The sequence below is a fragment of the Octopus sinensis genome, linkage group LG6, assembly GCF_006345805.1.
Source record: "Octopus sinensis linkage group LG6, ASM634580v1, whole genome shotgun sequence".
In the NCBI taxonomy this organism is placed as follows: Eukaryota; Metazoa; Mollusca; class Cephalopoda; order Octopoda; family Octopodidae; genus Octopus; species Octopus sinensis.
In genome coordinates, this window is record NC_043002.1 from 52,827,401 (window position 1) to 52,850,188 (window position 22,788).

Below are 22,788 nucleotides of genomic sequence, written 5' to 3' on the forward strand. Positions count from 1 at the left end.
TAATACTGGCCATACTTCTTGGTGAATAGGAACAGAGTTGTTTCTCGTAAATGAAGAGGAAACTATCTCTGAGGTGACGAACGTAAAGACGACCTCCATCTTTATAACTGTCTGACCGTCGTGTCTTGAACCAGTTTTCATTTTCACTAACTGAAGCATCAGCTCTTTTGTTTCTTGTGGGAAAGGGTACGTTCCACTTGTTAGGTCCATCTATTGCCAACATCTCTGCGCTGAGGACTCGATATGGCTGATGATGCCCAGGCATGCGCTAAGTCTGCGGATATTTCCGGATTAAGTAAAGGGCTTCTGAGGCACGTTTTCTTGTATTTCGTATGACTGACAGGAGCGCCTGGCAGCTGGAATATTGTTAGGGGCATTTTATAGTAGACAACATTAAATGGATTGAAGACAGACACTCCTCTTTGGTCAAATCCTCATCAATTTCTTCAAGTTTTCCTTGAAGACTAAGGTGAAAGTAGACAGGATGGTACAGTCATCTGGTGGAATTTATGAAAAGTGAGCAAGATTATAAAAAATGCGCTTGTAGGCCAGTGTTGATAACTGAAACGGAGTTCTCGTCCTTTGTAGTTAGGGTAATTCTGGATTCCACTTACTGTTACACTTAATTTCATATCTTTTGCATACTTTTCTTTTCCGAGTGTGTACTTTTTTAATAATTTTTGTTTACACTCATACTGTTCTTTGCAATTTGTCACTGTAATGTTTCCTTCATCCCATATCTTGATGATTTCTACCAAATGATAGAAATCATCATCATTATTATTATTATTATCATTAAGGCGACGAGATGGCAGAATCATTAGCGCGCTGGACGAAATGCTTAGCGGTATTTTGTCCGTCGCTACGTTCTGAGTTCAAATTCCACCGAGGTCAACTTTACCTTTCATCCTTTCGGCGTCGATAAAATAAGTACCAGTTGAACACGGAGGTCGATGTAATCGACTCATCCTCTCCCCCAAAATTGCTACCCTTGTGGCAAATTTTGAAACTATTATCATCATCATCATCATCATTATCATTATTATTATTATTATTATTATTATTATTATTATTATTATCGAGCTGGCAGAATCGCTAGCAAGCTAGGCAAATGCTTAGCGGTATTTCGTCTATTTTCACGTTTTGAGTTCAAATTCCGCCGAGGTCGACTTTGCCTTTCATCCTTTCGCGGTCGATAAAAATGAGTACTAGTTGAGTACTGGGGTCTCTGCGATCGACTTTCCCCCTTCCTCCAAATTGCTGGCCTTGAGCTAAAATTTGAAATCATATTATTATTATTATTATTATTATTATTATTATTATTATTATTATTATTATTGTCATCATCATCGTCGTCGTCATCATCTCTTTCGCGCATGGCTTTGTGGTTAGGATGTTGTATACACGATTGCGAAATCGTGGTTTCGATTCTCTATCGGACGTTGCGTCGTGTTCTTGAGCAAAACACTTCATTTCAAGTTGCTCTGCAATCATTTCGTTATCTGATATGTGGCACGTCGTGCACCTGTAGAGGTAATGTTGATTCGATGGAAGGGAGTGAGCTTATGTGAACACAAACATTTGATCACTATAATCAAATCATCTGTGTGGTTGCTCAGTAAGAAATTTCACAACCCACATACGTTGTCTAACGATGGGAGAGTCCATGATTATTATTTAATTCGTGAAAGAATTGTAAAACATGTTAAGTCTTTATATCCTATAATAAAGAGTAATGAAACCAACACGGCTTATTTTCAGTTTGAGAAATCTCCAGATTGATGTTTGGTGATAACAATTGGGCAGGGAATCGTCAGATCTGGCTGAGGAAAAGCTTTTTGAAAAATATTTATTAACTGATCAATGGAAAATGATACTGTAGAGAAGACTTGAAAAGTTCTGGAGTGTTTATTATATAGTTTACTTAATCACATAGTTTTCAAACAAAGAGAACACCACTACGAGTTGTTATAATATTGATGAGTGAATGCTTTACCTTTCAATAGAATTTTTTTTAGGGATATGATTTAATATGTTTGTAGTGTGGTAGCGAATCCATATCTGATGTGGAGTGCAGAACTCAAATTTCTAATGCGAAACGAGCTGATACCTTATTGGGAGTCGGTGACTGTTTAAAACTGAATAGGGAATTTAAGTTTTGGAAATATAACATCGGCTACGTTGAAGATGTGTTGTTGCAATGAAATGTCATCCGAGGTTGTGATATTAAGCAGTTGTAGAAAAGTTAAAAAGGTCGTTGTTGTTGATTGGTTTTTATGAGTAGAAGAGATTCTGATGTTTCTATTGATACTTGTTCTTCATATTTCCTAGTGTTTAATGATGAAAAGGGGGCTGGGTGGCGAAGGGTTTAGAGACTGGATAATATATAGAGGACTCATACAAAGAGGATCGTAGATTTAATGTGAGCCCTTGATCTGCCAGAAAGAGCAATCAACTCTCCCTCAAATCACAATCAGACCCGACACTTTAAATAAACAAATGATACTTTGGATAAAAGCCAAGACAAATTTAAAAAGATGTGGTTACAAATGGAATGCGTTTGGCCAAAGATTTGTATATAGACATCTATCTATCTGTCTGTCTGTCTACCTGGCTGGCTGGATTTGTCTGTCTGTCTGTCTCTCTGTATGTATGTATGTATGTATGTATGTATGCATGTATGTTTGTAATTATAACTCTAGTGACCACTTAGTTTTTTTTTATTCTGTTTCCATAATCGCGATTTTAAATACTTCGTAATACATTAACTTAAAATTTTTTTATACAACTACGTTATTCCTGCTTGCGAATGTAACAATATACTATCTGCTGGAGTGTTTCTAGTTATTGTTAAAAATTCTTGTTGCCGTTAATATCGATATGATTATCGTTATTACTGTTGTTATCATTTAGCATATGCATGTGTATATGCACACAAATATATGCATATATTAACCTCTAAACGCATCAGAAGAGTATTGGATCCTCATTGTCGTCGTCGTCATCATCATCATCACCTTCATCATCATCATCATCATCATCATCATCATCATCATCATCACCATCATCGTCATTGGCTTCGTTATCATCATCATTAATAAATTTTGTCTATCCTTACATATTTTCACACACTTTTGTATGCTATTATATTGCATGAATGAATAGGCCCTGGTCGCAATAATAAAGAATCATTAACGCGCCGAAGAAGAATGCTGAACGGCATTTTTATTTTCGGTTTTATGCTCTGGAGTGAAATTCTGCCGAGGCCAACTTTGCCTTTCATCCTTCGAGGTCGATAAAATAAATACCAGTTGAACACTGGTAGGGTCGATGTATTCGACTTGTCCCCTCCTCCGAAATTTCAGGTATTGTATCTATTATAGAAAGAATTATTATCATTATTATTATTATTATTATTATTATTATTATTATTATTATTATTATTATTATTATTGGGGAACTGGCAAAATGTTTAGTGCGTTGGACAAATGCTTAATGGCATTTCTTCCGGTTTGCGCTCCAAGCTGAAATTCTGCATAGGTAAAGTTTTATAAGTATCAGTCAAATACTAGAGTTGATACAATCGACTAGTCTCCTCCGCCAAAATTTCAGACCTTGTGCCTATAGTAGAAATCGTTATTATTATTATTATTATTATTATTATTATTATTATTATTATTATTATTATTATTATCATCATCATTATTATTATTATTATTAAAGCGATGAGCTGGCAGAATCATTAGCACACCGGGCAAAATACTTAGCAATATTTCGTCGGATTTAGCATTCTAAATTCAAATGCCGCCGGAATCGACTTTACCTTTCATTCTTTCTGGGTCAATGAAATGAGTACCAGTTGCACACTGGGGTCGATGTAATCAACTTAGCCACCTCCCCGCGAAGCTGCTGGTCTTGTGTCTAAATTTGAAGCCATTATTATTATTATTATTATTATTATTATTATTATTATTATTATTATTATTACCTATTATTATTATCATTATTATTATGAAGGCGGCCACCTGGCAGAATCGTTAGCACGCCGGGCAAAATGCATAGCGGCATTTCGTCCGCCTTTACGTTTTGAGTTCAAATTCCGCCGAGGTCGACTTTGCCTTTCATCCTTTCGGAGTCGATAAAATAAGTACCAATTGAACCGACTCATCCCCACCCACTAAATTTGCTGCGCTTGTGGCAAAATTTGAAATCATTATTATTATTATTATTATTATTGTCATTATAATCACAATTTTCGTTATCATGGTCATATCGTTATTTTTTGCAAGTATTGTTTTCTTTGTTATATTTCTCAGCTCCTTTTCTAATATTACAAATTCCATTATTGTTCACCAATGTTAACCAATGTTTACCAATGCTGATGCTATTGTTTACAAAGTCAATACCCTCATTTAAGCGTGTTCATCAACGAACGACGCATCATTGAATCCTCCAGTTATTTCATTTTACTAACGCTCTTATCAATATTCACCGACGTTTAACAATCTTCGTTCCATTGGGGATTAATATTCACCAATGTTAACACCATGTTTACAATTTTTTTTGTATTAATAATACCATTGATTACCTATGTTTACCAATGTTGTCTGCCACTGTTTACTATTGTTGATAGCATCCTTTACCGTTGCTTACCAATATTGATCCCTTTGTTGATATTCGGTACTCATCAACATGAATACCTTTCTTCAGAGATTTTGCCGATGTTTGTTGATAACAAGATTTAACCTCGTTTAACGATGTTAATACAATGTTTACTAATGTTGAATCCAATCTTTTTCTATGTTGATACTAATGTTTACTAATTATCTACCATTATATACCAACGTTTAACAACGTTAATATCATTTTTGTTTACCAATGTTTTACCATTGCTGACCAGTGTTTACCAGTTTTCTACCATTGTTTACCAATGTTTAATAATATTCTTCCATTGTTCACCAATTTTTAACAATGTTGGAACCATTATTTATCATCGTTTAACAATTTTGATATCATTTTTGTTTACCAATATTTATCAATGTTTTACCACTGTTCACCAGTGTTTATCAGTATTCTACCATTATTTACCAATGTTTCATAACATTCTGCCAATGTTCACTAATTTTTACCAATGTTCGTAGCATTCCCAAACAATGTTTACCGATGTTGATGTGTTTATCAATGCCTGCCATTATTTAGCAAATTCGTTGACGAATGTTCATCGACGTTGTACCATTGTTTACCAATGCTTTCCGACATGGCTATCGTCGTTTACCAATACTTAACCATAGTGATGCCATCGTTTATTGCTATGAAAATAATCATTAACAAAATATGTTGCCATCCCCCATTCCATGCCCAGTTTTTCTTCTACTACTACTACTACTACTACTACTACACATAATTTTTAATTTAAGAGTTGGTAAAACGTTGGGGGAAAGTCCTTGCAATAAAATATATTGGATCTGTTACATTTTGGTTTCAAGTACCACCAGAGACAATCTGGCATTTCATTTTTTTTAAGGGATGGGTCTGATAAAATTCGTATTTGTCAAATACTGGTGGTTCTTTTAGAAATACGTGTGATCCTTGGCCAAAGCTAGAAATCCCCCACCTCATCATTGCTATTATTATTGTCAAAGGTGGCTTGCTGGCAGAATCGTTAGCACACTGGACGAAAATATTTAGTGGTATTTCGCCCATCGCTACGTTCCGAGTTCAAATTCCAGCACGGTCAACTTTGCCTTTCATTCTTACAGGGTTGATAAATTAAGTACCAGTTGCGCAATGGGATCAATGTAATCGACTAATCACCTTCCCCAAAATTTCAGTCCTTCTGCTTATAGTAGAAAGGATTATTATTATTATTATTATTAAGGTGATGAGCTGGCAGAATCATTAGCATGCTGGACGAAATGCTTAGCAGTATTTCACCCATTGATATGTTCTGAGTTCAAATCCCACTGAGGTCAACTTTACCTTTCATTCTTAAAGGGTTGATAAATTAAGTACCAGTGAAGCACTGGAGTTGATGTAATCCACTAGTCCCCACCCTCAAGAATTTCAAGCCTTTTGCTTATAGCAGAAGGGATTATCATTATTATTATATTATTATTATTATTATTATTATATTATTATTATTAATGCTGCAAGCCACCAGAATCATTAGCACACTGGATAAAATGCTTTGCGGTATTTGGTCTGTCTTTACATTCTGAAGCCAAATTCCACCGAGGTTGACTTAGCCTTTCATCCTTTTGGAGTGGGGAGGTTGCAGAGATAAATACCAGTTATGTACTGCAGTCAATATAATCGACTAGCTACTTCCCTAAAATTTCAGGCCTTGTGCCTGTAGTAGAAATGAAAGGATTATCATTATCATTATTATTATTAATGCTGCTAGCTGCCAGAATCATTAGCATGCTGGACAAAATACTTAGCAACATTTTGTCCGTCTTTATGTAATGAAGTCAAATTCCTCTGAGGTTGACTTTGCCTTTCATCCTTTCAGGGTCGATAAAGTAAGTACCAGTGAAGTACTGGGGTTAGACCAAATCGACTTGCCCCTTGTTCTCAAAATTTCTGGCCTTGTGCCAAAATTAAAAAGAATTATCATTATTATTATTATTATTTATTATTATTATTATTATTATTGTTATTATTATTTCTAATATCCCCTCTCTGTTTACCATGGTATTAAAGTGAAAAAAAAATGGTTATTTTTTGTTATTGTTGTTAATATTCATTTTTTTTAAATATATATTTTTTTTGTTGTTGTTAATACATCTTGCTGATTGTTTACAAATTGTCATGATCAGATCAATGATAAAAATGAAAAAAAAAATTTAAAAAAGAACTAAAAATAGATACAAAAGACATTTACATGAATATACATAAAAATATGCGCACACACACACAGACATATATCACACTCATGTGTTAATATAAATACACACATATATATATACATATATATATATTTGCATATATGCTCATTTATATGCAGTATGTATGTATGTGTGTGTATATATATATGTGTGTGTGTTTATGTATGTATATATATAAGTGTGTGTGTGTGTATGTATATATATATAAAAATATATATAATGTTGACAAAAGAAAACTATAAACTACTATCAGTTGTTTACATCTATCTTACAAGTCTATGAAAGCAAATCATAAATGATGTTACACGTTAGAAAGCCTATTAATAAAAATTGATTTGAAAAATAATTTATAATGTTTTATCTCTGGTGTTTGTTGATCTTTTATTTGTTTTGCTGTATTTTGCTGTTTGTTGAATATATAGTAATATCTCACTTTACAAGGACCTTCTTTACAAGGCCCTGGGTTTATGAGTTTTATTTTTCAAGCACAAGATCCAAATTTTGAATGAAGTGCAAAAGTTTCTTCTGCCATAACAAATGCTTCTGTGTGTTACCGAGAAATTTATAGAGCGCGAAAAAATGCTTCTTCTAAGCAAACAACTCTAGACTTGTATTTCAAAAAGAAATCTACAAGTCCGTCTAAAATGATCACATCTACAAGTAATGGTGTGTACAAGTCTAGTGCAAGGGAAAATGATTCAGAAAATTATTATCTTTTATTATAAATGATCTTGAAATTCCTCTTACATTACATAAAACTTTCTTTACATTCTATCACTGTTTTATTCCTATTTATTTATGAGTATTATAAATTTTATTGGTAAAATATTTTCTGGGAACGAATTACGATTTATAACATTGCTACTACGGGCAATTATTGTTCTGCTTTATGAGTATATCGAGGTGTTACTGTATATCTATTACTGCTTGCCATGGATTGGATTGTTTATTTGTTGACTCAGCTCTGAAGGTATGTGGCAGTGATTGAGTCCCTTCATAAAGACTTTATAGATTAGAGAAACTGATATTGTTAATGTTCCTTTTGAACCTTTACGAGTTAATAACTGCAAGAAAGGCCAAAGGTGCATGGAAGCAGGAAGGAAGGAAGAAAAGAAAAAATGGGCATATTGGGTTTGATGGATGAGTGAACATGCCAAAGATGCTTGATAAGAGGAGGGGGAACAATTTGTTGTGAAGCCCTGAGTAGATGTGATATAAGCTTAGTCAGCTTCCAAGAGTAGCAGCCCATTAGAGTACTGATATAAAAAGGAGAGAGAGGAGACATCACCTCTGTGGGTCAGAGTTCAGAAGTCAGAGTGTGTTCTGTGAGTAACTTTATGCAAATAAGTCAAGTGACTCTCTATATTTTTTATTCTTTACTTCATTCTATTATCAGTTTGAGACAAAGGCTGTGGGCATACTTGGGTACTGCATGGCACTTCTCAAACATTGCTTTTGCTTCATTAATCTGAAGTTCTTCATAATCTGACAACGTTTAATCTTCTGGTGATTTTAGTGGAATAAACTTTGTTACAAGCCTTTAGATTAGGTTCCTAGTATGAACATGACTTCTTCCATCAGTCATTGAGGCCCTGTAGTGGGACATTGGCACAACCCTGAGTTCTCTTCAAAAATAGATAAATAAATGGAAAACATCTATGCATCATTCTTAATGAATAGACATTGGGAAAAACAAATTTAGTGTTGTATTTGTTGGATGACTTTCATTGCCTCTGATATATATTTATTTTTAAACCCAGCACGTCCATAAAAGATATTATCTCTGAATGAATACTACAATAAATTTGCACTTCAGGATGTATTTATATTAAGTATGAGTCATATATGACTCTTTTAATCTGAGATTACTTCTGTTGATTATAACAAATATTCTTTCAATTAGATAGCAATTTGCAACACTTGTGATATCAATAGCAGCAAATTTCATGTAAGTACACTGTTGGTTATTAGTACATGCTTTTGACAAGCATATGATGAGGCAGAAATGCATCGGGCATTCTCACCAGCCACTGCTGAAAGATTTTTGACTGTTTTTTAAATACAGCACATCTCAGGATGAAAACTGAAATAAATTCGCCTTTCATGATGCATGTATATGAAGTATAACACACTGATGGCTACTTTAATCAAATACTGCTTTTAAATGAAAAACATATAGATGGTTCAAGCAACTAAGAGAAATTTTATATGGTTGCTCATAGCAACAAAATTTTCCTTAAAATACACTGTATTTTCTTTAAAAAGAGGTCAAAATGCAAGCACCTAGTAAAACATAAAGAGAAAATGGTCAAGACTATAGTACTTTTGAGTATAGGTCTGCACTATCTGGGTTGATTTGATGTTCATAAGCAATGCAGGATTTTAGATCTAGCAAATGAGTCATGATATGGTCTCCTCAGTCGCTAGAAATGGTGGCTTTGTATCTCAAATCGCAGCCTACATTCTTAAAAAAAGTAAAGACATATTGAAAAATAGTCTTAGGTACATTCACTATGTTAAAAAATATATGAGACCTTTTACATGGACTGCAGCCATGATGGAGCATTGCCTTGAAGGACTTATTCTATGGGTCTCTTTTGGCTGAATTGCAATGTTACAGAAACATAAGCAAACCAACACCAGTTGTCTAGTTGTGAAGGTACACACACACACACACACTGTAAACTTATCCACAGTTTCTGTCAAACCAAGTAGTAGAAGAGACTTGCCCAGGGTGTCAAAAGCATGTACTCACAACCAACAGCATGCTTACATGAAATTTACTGCCACTGATATCACAAGTGTTGCAAATTATTATCTAATTGAAAGAATATTTGTTATAATCAAGAGAAGCAATATCAGATTAAAAGAGTCATATATGACTCATACTTAATGTAAATACACCCCGAAATGCAAATTTATTTTAGCATTCATTCAGGATGTCATGCAGTGGAACTGAACAGGAAACTATGTGGTTGTAAAGCAAGGTTCTTTTAATATTTATAAACTTAGTAAGGCAGCGAGTTGGCAGTATCGTTAACATGCAGGGCAAAATACTTAGAGGCATTTCATTCATCTTGACATTCTGAGTTCGAATTTTGCTGAGGTTGATTTTTGCCTTTCATCCTTTCAGGGTCGATAAAATAAATACCAGTTGAACACTGGGGTTGATGTAATTGACTGATCTCCACCCCGAAATTGCTGGCTTTGAGCCAAAATTTGAAATCATTATTATTATGTAATAAAAACTATTTCTTAGCATTTTCTGAATCTGCATTGTTTAAAACAGAAATTAAAGAATGATTAAAAAAATAAAAGTTAGAGGAATGGAAACATCCATTCTAAAACAAAAAAAATAGCAAAACTATTATGTTGTGATTATGGTTAGTTCTTAAAGAACAAGTGTATTTTGTAGTTACAATCATTCTAAAAGCTGGAAAAGTTTTACACCTGACAAAAGTGAAAGTATGATGATAAAATTGACAATTATTTCATTGACTTGCAGAGCTGCATTCAATATTTCCTCTAAGAGTAGCTTACATGGTAGCGGGTTCTGGTCTTGTTCTTCAGGATTCAATTCTTCTCATGGAACTGTGAATGAGAGCGTGTGTCTATGAAGCCAACATGTTCTATAGACACTTCATAATAATATCATGTTCAGTGGTGTTTCTTTTATTCTTTTATTTGTTTCAGTCATTTGACTGTGGTCATGCTGGAGCACCGCCTTTAGTTGAACAAATCGACTCCAGGAATTATTCTTTGTAAGCCTAGTGCTGATCCAATTGGTCTCTTTTGCCAAACCATTAGGTTACGGGGATGTAAACACACCAACATCGATCAAGAGATAGTTGGGGGAAAAACACAGACACACAAACATATACACACGTGCACGCACACACACACACACACATATATATATATATATATATATATATATATATATACACAACAGGCTTCATTCAGTTTCTGTCTACCAAATCCACTCACAAGGCTTTGGTTTGCCCAAGGCTATATAGAAGAAGACACTTGCCCAAGGTACCACACAGTGGGACTGAACCAGGAACAATATGGTTGGTAAGGAAGCTACTTTCCACACAGCCACTCCTGCACCTAATAAATTATAAGATTCTCCATCAACATTCTGTTAGGAAGTTCAAAGATTCATTGCCTGTGTAGTGATGGGAAATGACCAGAAAAGATAATATAAAAGGTTGATGTTGGTGAATTGGCAGAGTTGTCAGAGTGATGGATAGAATGCTTCAAACTATTTGTCTCTGCACTCTTATTTCTTTATTGCCCACAAGGGGCTAAACACAGAGAGGACAAACAAGGACAAAAGGATTAAGTTGATTACATCAACTTCAGTGTGTAAATAATACTTAATTTATCGAACCGAAAGGATGAAAAGTAAAGTCGACCTCGGCAGAATTTGAACTAAGAACGTAACAGAAGATGAAATACCGCTAAGCATTTTGCCTGGCATGCTAATGTTTTTGCCAGGTCACTGCTGGCACTCTATCCAACCAAGGTCAATTTTGTTGTTCATCTTTTTCAGAGAGGATAAAAAGGTACCAATATAAGGTAGTGGATTATTAGGACTGAAAGAATGTCAGATTGGATGTCTTGAGATATTAGCAATGATTCTTTGTGTTCCGAGTTCAAATTCTGCCATGACTTACTTGGTTGGTAAACTTAATTTATCATGTAGTTTAACACCACCACCACCACAACTCTGTTGAAAACATTTGGGCCTGGTCACCAGTCTGATAACACCTTCCTTACTATCTCATTGTCTCCCACCAGTTTTGTAGCCCCTGTAAAAGTTCACAGTCACTACCTAACTTCCAAGCTGAAAAAAAGGAGGGAAAGACTGCTGCCCCATTTTTCTCCCAAATTTGTCTATCTAAAAAATTTTTTTTGCCAAAAACCCCTGTTTTTGGATATGGAGGTTCTGGAAAATTGCCAAAAATCGGCATTGTTAAGTTTCTGCCCTTCCCTCCAATTCTTCAATTTTGACTTTTTTCCCCAACACTAACCCTAATCCTCTAACCCTAGCCCTAAATCCCAAACCCCTAAGCGTAACTGCAGAAATGCTTTGAAATTTTTGACCGAATCATAATGTCCATATTTTTCTGCATATTTAGAAAAAAAAATTCTTTAAAAAGAATTTTACAAAAATTTTTGGAAATCTTTTTCAGAATCATAATCTCCGTATTTTTCTGCATATTTTGAAAAAAAAAATTCTAAAAAAAGTAAAAAAATGAAGGAAATTGGGGTGGGGATGGTAATTTAAAAATGCCGATTTTTGCCATTTTTTTTTGCAGATTCATATTCCCTGTGGGTTTGTGTCGAAAAAGAAAAAAAATTTTTTAAAGGGTGGTTTTTTGGGGGGAGGGGCAGGCTGAAGTCTTGCCAAAAGGAGAAAGTATGTAAATATAAAAAGAGAATGGTATCTCAGTAATTATAAAATTTAGGTAGAAATGATGACTCTAAAAGGAAAGCAGTATCAACAACTAAACAATTAGCTAATAAATGCTATTGAATGATTAATGAGTAGTTTACCCATTAATCACATTATGGAATACAGCATCATTCCACAAAGCCCTGCTTGTGAAATGTTATGTTGTTAGTCAATTGCTTCAGGTGTCGTCATCTGAAGTTTCAACAAATAGATACTGAAATAATGATTTCCTCAAAAATCTAGTTGTTACTGACAGTACCACATAGGTACCAAGATTTAACCCTTTGACTGCTTCTGCACTACTTTTCCAGTATCTCTTGTAGGTATGGTTTTCATATTCTTCACTAAAAGTATTTTATTCTCACTCTGTAAAAAGATATTTAGCCTTTTATTATTCAAAGCAACCATATGAGGCCGAAATATTCTTCCTTTTTTATGTTCAAACTGACCAGATCTGGCCTCTCACACTCTTAAAATAGACAATCACATCATTGAAATCTTGAAACTAAGAAATAGTGTAAAGGTAAAGACCCTCTTTGGTTATGAAAGACCATGGAATTGCACTCAGAAAGTCACCCTCCGAGACAAAAATCCAGGCAAGTTTGTGTATGGAAGACCAGTAGTTGCCCATGCATGCCAGCCTTCTCTCTCCATGCCACTGATGTTATCCAAGGGAAAGGCAAAGACCAATACAGCTTGGCACCAGTGACATCACAACTCATTTCTACAGCTGAGGGAACTGGAGCAACATGAAATAAAGTGCCTTGCTCAAGAGCACAACACACAGCCTAGTCTGGGAAATGAACTCACTGCCTCATGATTGTGAGTCCAACACTTTAACCAATGAGCCATGCACTTTCATGAAGCTAAGAGATAATGCATGATTAACTGAAAACAATATGAATAAATGAGCATTACAGTTGATAGAGTAATCTGAATGCTAAAAGGCAAACAAAATATGTAAAACAAAATTAAGAAAGTCTGAAGTGTCATTGGGGTTATAATAATGAAATTATTGTATACAGTGCTCAGGTGCACCACAACTTGTCACAGTATATGCAGTAATGTACAAATGTCTGGAAAGCGAACAATGTATGAGTCAGATACATGCTTGTGTGTGTATGGAGGGGAGAAAATCAGGTGTAGTGTTGGCGAATCTCAGAAAGCATAGAAGTTTTGAAGGATGCAGTGCTCCGAAAACTAACAACTGATGCCGGGAGTTTGTTCCATGCTTCAGCAACTCTCAGCGTGAAAAAATGTTTCCTGAAGTCATGGGAGCTGTGCTGTTTTCTGACTTTGTAAATATGTCCACGGGTGTTAGATGGGTGGGTTGTCTTCACTTCTTGTAGTATAAGGAGAATTTTCTTTTTTCAAAGCTATATGGTAAAAGTGCTTTCCACAGTTAATGGTAAGAAAAATTTTGTTCTACTCAGAAACACTGCAAGAAATTTCTAGTTGAATTGAACAAGTGACCTAAGAATGAGCTATCCAATAATGTGAACCATTCTGCAACACAAAGTCCACAGCAAGCTGCAGCACACTGTTAAGCAATGCCCCTACACACACATATATATATATACATATACACATATATCGTCCAACCAATGCCAGCATGGAAAACGGACGTTAAATGATGTCAAGTGGTGATTGGGGGACAAACCCGGACACAAAAACCACACACATACAGGGTGTCCCAGAAGTTGTGCACTACCCTAGTTTTTTAAAAGAATAAACCCTTATTCATTTCAAAAACACTTTATTGAAATTAATTGTAACAAATGCTCAAATTGAGCACCCACTACAATAAAACATGCTGAAAAAAATGTAATAAAATAAAATGCTTTAATTATTTTAAATGAAAACCAGAATGGTGCGCGACTTCTGGGACACCCTGTATATATATGATGGGCTTCTTTCAGTTTCTGTCTACTAAATCCACTCACAAGGCTTTGATCAGCCTGGTGCTATAGTAGAAGACACTTGCCCAAGTGTCATGTAGTGGGACTGAACCTGAAACCATGTGGTTGGGAAGCAAGCTTCTTACGACACATCCATGCCTATACCTAAACAAAAATAGCAGACCAGCTATTGGATGCTGAAACTCGGGATTGAACCAGGGACATTTAGATTTTCAATCTAACACTCTCCCAGCTGAGCTATATGTATTTTACATATTTCCCTTAGGCATAGAGTACTAATAATCTGTCATTAGAACTCAATATACAGATGCTTCAAGAAAAAGCATTAGTAGAATACAGAGCATAATAAGAGATTAAATAAATAACAAGGGAATAAAAAACTGTATGTATGTGCGAGTGTGAGTACGTATGTACATGTATATATATCTCTATTTTTTAGTTATAAATCTTTCACTGAGGAGGGAGCTGGTTTCCAACAAAGATACAATGCTCCATTAACACAAACAAATTCACATTTGGTACTTGAGAAAAGTCTTGCATATTTTTACTGTTCCACTCACAAATTGCACTCATAATGTACAAATTAGCTGGTCAATTTCTCTTCCTGAAATTCCCAGTTTATCCAGATTCTCCTTTAAGCATTTACTTACAAAATCTAGTACTCCAGTTATTATTGGTATGAATATGAATGCATAGTCTGGATAGAGAAGCTGGATGTTTCCAAGCAGTTGTCCATAGACATGTATGTATGTGTGTAAGCATGCATGCATATGTATGTATGTATGCATGTATGTATGTGTGCATGCATGTGTGTATGTATATGTGTGCGTATGTGTGTGTTTGTTTACATATCTGTTCCCCATCACCAAATCACTCAGCTATGGGTAGTAGTGATATTGATGTGATTTTTTCCTTGTTAAGAAATCATCAACATTCAAAAAGGTGTGGAATAAGACAGATCTTGAAAAACAGGCAAGGATTAGCAACAAAAGAGGCATCCAGCGGTAACACAATGAATGCTTCAACAATATATTTGTTCAACCAATGCTAGCTTAGAGAAAACTACCTCAGCTTCAAAGTGTCAAATAAATCTATAAACTTTTTTATGTATATAGAATGCTTTTTCTTCTCTCATTTGTACAACTACAAACAATGGCAAAAAGTAAAATGAAAATAAAAATAAATAAATAAACATATTTTCCTGTTAGATATTTAATTAATAACAATCCCAATTAATGTTTAAAAACAAATTAAAATAAATAAAAAAAAAAAAATGAGAATGCATCAAGCCAAAATCCCAATAATAGAAGTTGAGTTATTGGCTATTTATAATTTGTTGACAGCAGTGAAAACAATTGTTGATCCAAAGTAGTTAAGAAATACAGAAAAGAAATGTGGAAATTAAATGAAAAAAAGAATGGAGAGAGGGAGAGGGACAGAAAAAGAGAGGAGAAAAAAAACAACAAAAGATCTTTTCAATTAAATATCAATAAGTTTAATATCAAATTTGTTTGCAGAAATATGTAAGAGAAAATCCTAAATTAAAAAAAAAAAACAATATATATATATATATAGTCTATTAAAATAAGTCATATAACATAATTTATTTTATTTATATATATATATTATATATATATGTATATATATATATTATGTATATATTATATATATATATGTATGTATATATATATATATATGTATTATATATATATATATATATATATATACACACATAAAATATATCTACATATTATATCATACAGTACGTAAATATAATACACACATATATATGTATATTTATGTATATATATGAATATTTATGTATGTATGTATATATATATATATATGTATGTATATATGTAAATATATATATATATATATATATATAAGTATATATGTAAATATATATATATATACATATGAGTTAGAAATTCTTCCTAAAAAAAATTAAAATGAAATTTAAACTAAACCGTAGAAGACAATTTTTGTTCAAACATAACTAAAACAAATATATAAATAAATATAAGTGTTTCGCATTGGAAACAAAAAAAAAAAAATTAAAATAACAATAAATAATAATGATAAATATAGAAAAGTTAGTATGTTTTTTTTTTATACCAATTCTCAAACTGACACACCTTGATAATTTAAAGAAGAGGATCGGGGGAAAAAATAAACCGTTGTGAAAACATATTTCCAAATAAATAATAAATAAATAAATAAATAAATAAATAAATAAATAAAACGTGAGAATAGAAGGATAAAAAGATCCAGGGTAAGGAGAGGGAAACCCTCATATTATTAATATATTTTTTGTTTGTTTAACACTGGAGTAAATACATAAGAAGCAAACAATATAAAAATCGTTTGACAAGAGATGGGTTGTTTGATGGATATGACATTGAGGTACATTTTTTGTTTTTGTTTTGATTTCTTTTTTCTTTTTGTTTTTTTCCCCATATTTCCAAAGATTAAATTAAGTTCTTCTTTGTAGACCACTCACTACAGATTTCTAATATATATATATTCCGGACAAAAATATCCAGGTGAAGATATATATATATATATATATACATATATATTTATAACATATATATATGCACATATATTTACACATAATATATGTACACACATATATATATATATAGGCATATATACATATATACTTATATATATACATATGTGTATATATGTATACATATATATAAACATATATATGTATATATATATATATGTATACATATATATAAACATATATATGTATATATATATATGTACACACATATATATAAATACATATATATATATATATATATATATATATATATCTACACATATACATACATATACATATATAAATATATATATACGAAGTTGAGACTTCACTGCTGCTACTCCAAGTTTCCCCATTTCTTTTCTTCACATATCTTTGTCATTTATATGAAAGTTAGTTTTTAAATAATTTTTTTTTTTTCCTTTTACATGTGTTTCTATATTCTTGAATAAAATCCTTTTTTTAAAAAAAAAAAGGATTAACGAATGAAAGATATTTGTTAATAAATAAAACATAAAAGGGATTAATTAATAGATTAGTAAGTTACAAAAAAAAATTTTTTTAAAGTAAAAACCCATGAGAAATATAAAGCTTACAAAAGAATACACACACACACGCACACGCACACAGAAAACAGAATTATGGAAGTGTGAAAAATGAAAGGTGAATGAAAGCAACAATGAAATTTCAAAGAAAATCTAGAGAATTAGAAAAAAAAAAAATAATTGTTTTAAATTTTGGTACATGGCTAGCAATTTTAGGGGATGTGGGCAGTGCCATCTTCAGGCATGAGCTCACTAAAAAGTTGCCCAGGTGTCTTGCAGGTTTAGGGGCTTTAATTCTGATCAATGTGTGTTGTGGGTTGTTGTCAATAAATTACTATAGGGTCCATTGCATTGATTTTTCCCAGGGGCCAATAATACTGCGAAGACGACCCTGGAGCTGGGGTTTAGCCAATTACACCAAAACTCTAGTGTTGGACCGGTGCTTTAATTCATTACCCCAGAAGGTTCAAAGTCAAAGTTGACTTTGACAGTATTTGAGCTCAGACTGTAAAGAGCTTGAAATAATGCTGTGAAGCATTCTGTTTAATGCTCTAACAATTCTGCCCACTTGCTGCCTTAATAGTAATAAGAAGAACAGAAGTAATAACAATAATTCTTTAATATTTTGGCACAAGGTTAGTAATTTTAGGGAATGGGGCAAATTGATTACATCAACCTTAGTGCTCAACTGGTATTTAATTTATCAACCTCGAAGGGATGAAAGGCAGAGATGACTTCAGCAGCATTTGAACTTGGAACATAAAGAGCCAGTGAAAACACCACTAAGCAATTTGTCTGCCACAATAATAATTCTGCCAGCTCACTGCCTTAATAATAAAAATCTTTTCTAATATAGGCACAAGGCCTGAAATTTTGTGGAGGGGGCTAGTTGATTACATCTACCCCAGTAATCAACTGGTACTTACTTTATCAACCTTGAAGAGACCCTGAAAGGTTGAAAGGCAAAGTTGACCTCGGTGGAATTTGAACTCAGAACGTAAAGCTAGAAGAAATACTTCTGAATATTTTGTCTGATGCATTAACAATTCTGCCAGTTTACTGCCTTAATAGTAATAAAATAATGTAAATAATCAAAAAAGATATTAACAAAGAATGCAATAAAATAAAAACAATAACTGAATAAATTCAATAAAATTTGAATACCAAAAGGAAAATTAATTTGAGATCATTTGAGGTTTTTTAATTATACAACAGAGTAGATAAATAAGGTATAAATTTCTTTAAGAAACACTGAAATGGAAAATTCAAGACTGATATAAACTAAACTTTTGATCATATTCTATGTCATTTAATTTTTCCTTTGTTCTTTACACTAAGTTAAGAAATTTCTCAATTTCATCCAACTAATATTTTGGTATGGGATTTAAGGAATGGAAGTGTGAGTGAACAAAGTTTTTGGGAGGGCATTAATTATATATTTGTTCCTTCTGGATTAACCTGGAGTAGAGCGTTCAGCTTTTTCATCAGCAGCAAATGTTGAGAAACCACAATTGGTTGTCAATAGTAGGATAGAAGACAGCTATAGAAAACTGTGTGTACTTTAACAGCTGGCGTTTTGACAGAGTAATCTCCACCATGCCAAATCACAGCCTACTGGAAAATTCCAGGGTATACACTTTGTGTGTGGGATCAATAAGATTTATATATATATATATATGTGCATGTATTATTCATATATATATATATGTGCATGTATTATTCATATATATATATATATATATGTAATATGTTTGTTACTCACTACTCAAAAGTAGAGCTGTTACATGGTCAGGATTTGGCGGTATGCACAGTGAACAAGGCACAGGCCACAGGCGCCTCAACCAAAGCTGTTCTGTTCACTACTCTGTTTCTGACATTGTAAAAGATTACAGATTACATAAGGAATTTTTAAAACTGCACTCATGTACGCCAAAACAAAGCAAACTGTGTTTGTATAAAATATCATATGTGGTTATATATTTAAGTTTTTGTTTGTCAACATTTTGTTTATGTCAACATTTTTCTTCCCATGTGCAAAAAAATAGAGAACGTTACTTCTAGAAAATAATTTTATTTATTACCTCCCTTACACAACTTTTCCTTTAACCAAATGAGAGTTGCCTCCCATGCTTGGATTTCGTCATTCCGAGTTTAATGGCATGCTACTAAGCATTCACGTCTTTGCCCGCTGTTTTTGTATTGCTTATAAACTACTGCAGTACAGTAAGAAGGACAAATGTTCAAAACTGAATTTAAAAGCACATAAAAACAAAGGATTATCCGATACAATGCGATTATAAAACAATAGCCACTGATTTTTATTTGCTATTTGATTAAATGTAGTCGTTCGTCTTCAAATTTCAACAAGAGTCCCTCACACTCACGTACTGTATATATCACTGGTCAAAAATGAAGAACTATCTACCCATACATCGACGCACACACATATAAGTGAGTGTATGTATATATATATATATATATATATAGTCATATATATGCTAACGAAGTTAATAACCATGAAGACAAAAACTTAATCCAATAAAGAACAAAGCAATGTTTTGTTTGTTTTTTTACTTTTTCCATTTTTAATATTTTAACACAAAGATTATATAAATTTGGGGGTCAAATGGAAGCAGAGAGGAATGAGTAGTACAGGTATTATTATTATTATTGTTACAATTATTCAATACAATATCACAAAAACAAAAACAAAAAAAAAACAGAAATATCACTCGAGTAATAATAATAGTAGTAGTGGTAGTAGTAGTGGTAGTAGTAGTAGTAGTAGTTAGTTGTAGTAGTAATATCATAGTTGAAACCATGCATTTTAGACAAACACATGCATGCACTTATAACATCATACAGTGATGGATGAAAAGACATCATCTGCTTCTGGGTTTTCGTTTCCTGTGTGCGTTCATAGCTGTTTCAGGCAGTACTGACAGTCCATCAGATTCCCATAGACACACAAACACATACGCATATACATTCTCTCTTACACACACACACACACATCTGCGCTGATGATAACACTCTCTTTGAATTATTATTTTTTTTTTTTTTTTACAGTTCTTTACTTTTGGCTTGGTTTTATTTATCATTTTTTTTCTTTGTGTTGTTTTCTTTCTTTGTTTCTTCACATTTATTAATGATATTATTATTATTTTTTTTTTTTTAAATACAGATATACATATATAGATTGATGAAAGTCTTTTGTAAATAGAATCCTCTGTAGTTAATTATGTTTTCATTTTAAAAAATGTATTAAGGATCTTTTTGAAAAAAATAAAAGAAGTTGAAAAAACAATATGAGGATGTAATTATGTAAGACTAAATAATAATAATTAGCTGAAATACAAGATATATATATATATATGTCCTAGCTCAATTGTGGAAAAAGATATAGATATTAAAATTATAGAAAGGAAAAGTTTTTGAACATGATGTCAAATATTGATTTCTATTTTAAGGCTCATAGCCATTTCTTTATTTCTCTTTGTAAAAGAAGGTTTAAAATTAAACAAACTGAATCAATTCCCAATATATAACTGGGATTCATATAAACAGCCTGCCTAAACATACACATGCCCCGTGGAGATGATAAATAAAAATTGGCACAAGCAGGATGTGAACTCAGAGCATAAAGATATGAAACTAAATATTGTAATGAATTTTCTTTTAAATCAGGCACTCTACCACCTCAGCTACCTTCACTGCATAAATATAAACCCAGCATAACAGTTCACTAAATTTAGAATAGGAGAGAAAGAGAGAGAGAGAAATTAAAATTTTTACCAATTTAAAGACGAATTGTTTTATGACTTCTAAAATTTGCATTTGACTAAATTAATTCTATTACTTACTGCAATACATTTTACCAATATTTTCTCCACCCATCCAATCATGATATAAGTACTCAATAGTTTCACCTAGACACCACAGAGATAGAAAATTAAACCCTAGCATTACCAGGATGACTATGCTGACATGACAGTTTCAATTTGGGTTAATTCAACAGAATCTAGTCAAAACCAGATTTGTTATATATCTTATTATTATTATTATTAAACCTATGAAACTCATAAAGCATAATTTCAGATATTTAATATTAACTACTCTTGACTAGACACCAACAAAATCTCAGCTTTAAAAAAGGACAGGAAATTGGATACTGTTAACATTCATAATTTCCTCAAAGGTAATAGCAACATAAACCAATGGAAATGGCTTCAGCTAGAAATCATAAGACATCACAGACCTGTTTCACAGAGAGTTCACCTCCAATTGTAACAATACCAAATGCTGACAGCAATAAAAATCAAAACAAAATATGTCCCAGGGAAATCTGAATGAAAAGATCCTTTTTATCTTTATGAAGATTCTCAAAAGCAAAGACATTAACTTTGCACAATAACGAGGATGTGTGTATGTATATATATATATATATAACACTTTTACTCACCAACATTTGTGACCATTTATCTAACAGCAACAGATTTTTTTAACAATATGCAAAAGGCAGCAGAACCTCCTCTAGAATGCAGCCAAACCTTTAAAATGATTAAAATTGAAATCTTCAAACACTACCATATCCATACAACAAATATGGAAAAAAGATTATCATAACCAACCAATATATGCAAATTTGAGATGCAGAACCTCAGAGTTAGTTCTAAATGTTTAAACACGAAAGAACAATAATAGCATTCTTCAATCACATTTGACTAGGGCTACTTAGGAACAATCACAACAACAACAGTAATAATACAGTTGTCATCAAATCACAAATTATTTCACAGTTAAAATTCAAGACTTATATTTCACTATGTTGAGCCAAGTGCACATGTGTGAGTAGGTAAGTATGTGCATGTGTGTATGTATATGTGTTTGTATATATATATATATATATAGATAGATAGATAGATAGATAGATAAAGTAACTCATTGGAGGTTTCGCATTCAATTATATTGTTTTTCTACTTTATTTCCTGAACCTACCACTTAATAAAATTCAAAGAAAACCAATGAAAAATGTATGCATGTGTATTTCAGCATTTGAGATGATATTTATATGTAGGTGTAATGGAGTGTTTGACACTTCAGTGAGAGATAGAGAAGGACTCAACATTTAACAATAGTATGTAAATCAGTAAATGTAAAATTAATTCACATGCACACCTATATATCATATGAGTGTATGTGTGTGTGCATGCAAAGGTTTGATATATGTGTGTGTATGTATGTGTGTGTGTATGTATATACGCTGGTCACTTATATATAAATCTAATTGCATGATGGTGCATGTGATTGTCAAAGCCTAATATCTAATTAAAATTAATAAGACCATCTCATACAATAATGCCTCAGGGCTTTCCCCATAAGGAAACAATGCTCAAGCTTTGATCCAGATATCCTTTAACAT